This window comes from Marmota marmota, unplaced genomic scaffold, assembly GCF_001458135.2.
Source record: "Marmota marmota marmota unplaced genomic scaffold, marMar, whole genome shotgun sequence".
NCBI classification, from domain to species: Eukaryota; Metazoa; Chordata; class Mammalia; order Rodentia; family Sciuridae; genus Marmota; species Marmota marmota.
In genome coordinates, this window is record NW_025999982.1 from 16,303,606 (window position 1) to 16,306,875 (window position 3,270).

General features: G+C 33.0%; 1 long non-coding RNA gene across 1 annotated transcript; it reads right to left on the reverse strand.

Annotated features, from left to right (window-relative positions):
* Nucleotides 1-333: 333 nt before the first annotated feature.
* LOC125617480 lies at nt 334-2,161 on the reverse strand. Its single transcript, XR_007348508.1, has 2 exons — nt 1,876-2,161; nt 334-1,373 (listed from the first exon to the last, which is right to left on the reverse strand). It is a non-coding gene; the product is annotated as an uncharacterized LOC125617480 (long non-coding RNA).
* Nucleotides 2,162-3,270: the final 1,109 nt, after the last annotated feature.

Sequence of the window (3,270 nt, forward strand, 5' to 3'; positions counted from 1 at the left end):
AAAAACCACTGTTTCCAAATTTCATGATTTGCCATTTAATTTTTAGGAAGTCCCTGTTATACAGGGCTCTCTTTTGTCATTTATTCAGGTTGAGGAAGGGTTCAGAGTATTTTGTGTAAAATTTAACTCATTAATTTAGTCTCAAATTTTAGTTATCAAATTACCTTTTATATTATTGCTACAGAAATGATTCAGTTGTAGCTTCTTTGTTTTTCTTTTTAACATTTTAAGCTAGTAAATACTGGGTAGCTTGGGAAAAGATGGATGACAAGAACCCCAGGTTTAATAGAATAAAATCATAATACTTTTAAAACTTATGGGAGTTGATTTTTATTGTACTTCTGTTTAGACTTTGTTCTAAGGAATTTTTACCTATTTGAGTGTATTGCATATACAAGGATATGCCCTAGTTCTTTTATCTAATGATTTCTGAGCCTGTCTCCTTTTTTTTTTTTCAAAAGAAACTAGGTATAACCTCATTTTAACTTTTTATTTATGTTTATATACTTACAGAAAGCACATACATCATAGTTGCAAAGTTTGATGTATTTTTTTCAACAGTAATAAACTATGTAATTGGCATTCGGATTAAGACTATCACAAAGGGTTGCCTCTAACTCCCATTCTGTACTAGCTACCATAAATAACTACTCTTGTGACTTCTGACATTTCTTAAATATATTTAAATAACTACATAAAATTCTGTCATTTACTTACAGTTAATACTTCCACCAGGGATTTGTTTCTTATTTTAAGACCCCATTGTAAATTGAAAAGTAAGAAATGGTATGGAGAATAGAACTTTTAAACTCACTTATGAATTTATTATAATAAAACAACATGATGTGATAAATATATTAATGAAATTTACATATAAAATATTTTTAAATGATAAGCTCTATATATTAAGGCTGAATATATATTTAGTAATTTAGGCAAAGAATTTACTGTTTTCTTATGTGGGATTTTAATCAAGTCACTTTATTTCTTCATTTCTCTGAACCTCCATTTACGCATCTGTAAAGTGATGAAATTGGGCTCAATCTAAGACTGTGCTAATTATTAGGAATATACAGAGCTAATGTTGGAACAGTTTATAAACTAGAAGAGGTGGATCACTGATGAGGCTGTTTATTTCAATTCCTAGGTTCAGAGAGTCTGTAAACATTTTAGTCTTTGAAAGTAGGCTATATACATTCAAATCTATAAGATGAGGATAATATTACTACCTACCTCTTGGTGTTATTTTTAGGATTAAAGTTCCTTCTCTCTGTGAAGTCCTTAGAGCCGTCTGCGTGTCTGGCACATAGAAACTGCATATTGCAGATAATGCCTTAGCTTAATTAGCCAAAAAAATACTACAGCATTCTAGGCTGAAAGAAAGTAAGAGCAAATTCATAATCTTTGGCAGTGCAGTGAACTTTAGGTAATCCAGTATTTCAAGAACATAGAATGTGTAGAGGACAAAGGTTGATGTGAATTTGAAAGGTAAGGAGAGACTGGCTTATGAAGGTCATGGATGCCTGTTTGTCTTTTTACCACTTTTTTTCTCCACCAGCTACAGTAATGCCTTTCATACACTAAATATTAAATAAAGCCTTTTTAAATGAAAAACATAATTAAGAGGGTATACTGTATCCTCCATATGATGCAGAACCTTTGAAAAAAAATTGTGGGGAGTGTAACAGATTTGCTCTGAGTTCACCGTGTAAATGGATTAGATGGTGCTAGGTCTGGGCATTAAAACCAATTAAGGGGCTGAGGAGGCAGAAGACTGTAGCTAGAACAATAGCAATTGTGAAGAAGAGGGACCAATGTTATATCATATATAGAAAGCAGGAAAGGGGGGGGAAATATAAAAACACAGTAATATACCTTTTCTTTTTCTTTCATTTTTGAGATGAGATCTTGAAATGTTGCATAGTCTGCTCTCAAAGTCCTGGACACAGGCTCCTCCTGCCTCAGCTTCCTGAGTAGTAGGACTACAGGCACCAGCCACTGTACCCACTTCTTATTTCCTTCTCACCAGTAGCTCCTGTTTTTCCTCTATATGCTAAATGTATACACACTGTTGTTTATTTTCAGGGTCAGTTCTTATGCCTATTGAATATTTCCATGCTCCACTATGTTGAGGGCAAAGAAACATCTTTTTCACTTTCACCCTGTAGCAGTTAAAAAAAAAAAAAAAACTCATCTCTCTCCCAGCTCATATGACTATGATGTCTACACAGCAACAACCCCTTCACCCAGAATGAGCTATCTTGACCAAAAAAGCAGCTTAAAGGCAAATCCCCAGAAGACTTAACGGCACAACCTGGAAGGGATCTCTATAAAGCCCTTGTGTAGAGGATACTAAGGACTTAACCTGAGGAACTCCCAGGAGTGAGGCCATTCACACATGGACCATATCCTACCATGTATGTTTTCATTCCCTAGCCCATCCACCAGTATGAAGGGTTTAGTAATGTAGAAGAGAGCAATAAATTCTATAAAGACTATAATTAGGGTGAGATTTTAATGTGAGACATAGTGTTTCTGATTAGACATAACTCCTAATCTTGACTTTTTAATTTTTTTTGATGAGACACTGATAATCTCCATAAAGATTCTATTCATTTTATTATTTTGTGGTTAGAGATTATGCTGAAAGAAATGGATGTTTTTCAACTTCCATGGTCAAAAAGATCAGTAAGTCAGAATAAAGTGCTAAGTTTTTGAAAGTAAACCATAATTTTATGAAGATTATATAAAAGGAATTAGGTGAGATGAAGTTGTATAAAGAAAAGAGATATACACCATGATTTTGAAAAACCTTTAATTAATATTGATGGGCTAAGACTTGGAGGGGAAGATAGCATAAATGAAGACCAAAGGAAATGAAAAACAAATAATAACATGGTACTATAGTACTGTAGTCTAGCACTCATTCTCTGAAAATTATATTTACTATATCTGATCCATAGATGTTTGTGTCACTAGCGCTAATATTATTTCATATCCTCTGGGTATTTACCTTTCAGTCTATTTACTGTGGTAGGCTTTTGCATGTTTTCTTAAGTTTATTTACATTGTTCAGTTGCTAGAATAAAATAATAAAATCTTGATTTTTCAGTATGAAAGTAAACATCTGGTTAATATCTATGCATAAATTAACATCAGTCTTCCCTGAACTGACAAGAAGTAACACTGGCAGAGAATGATATATAAATGTAGAATAATGTGATTATATTACTCAAGTATAAAAACTGGCTTTTTGATCGTTGGTGCTCT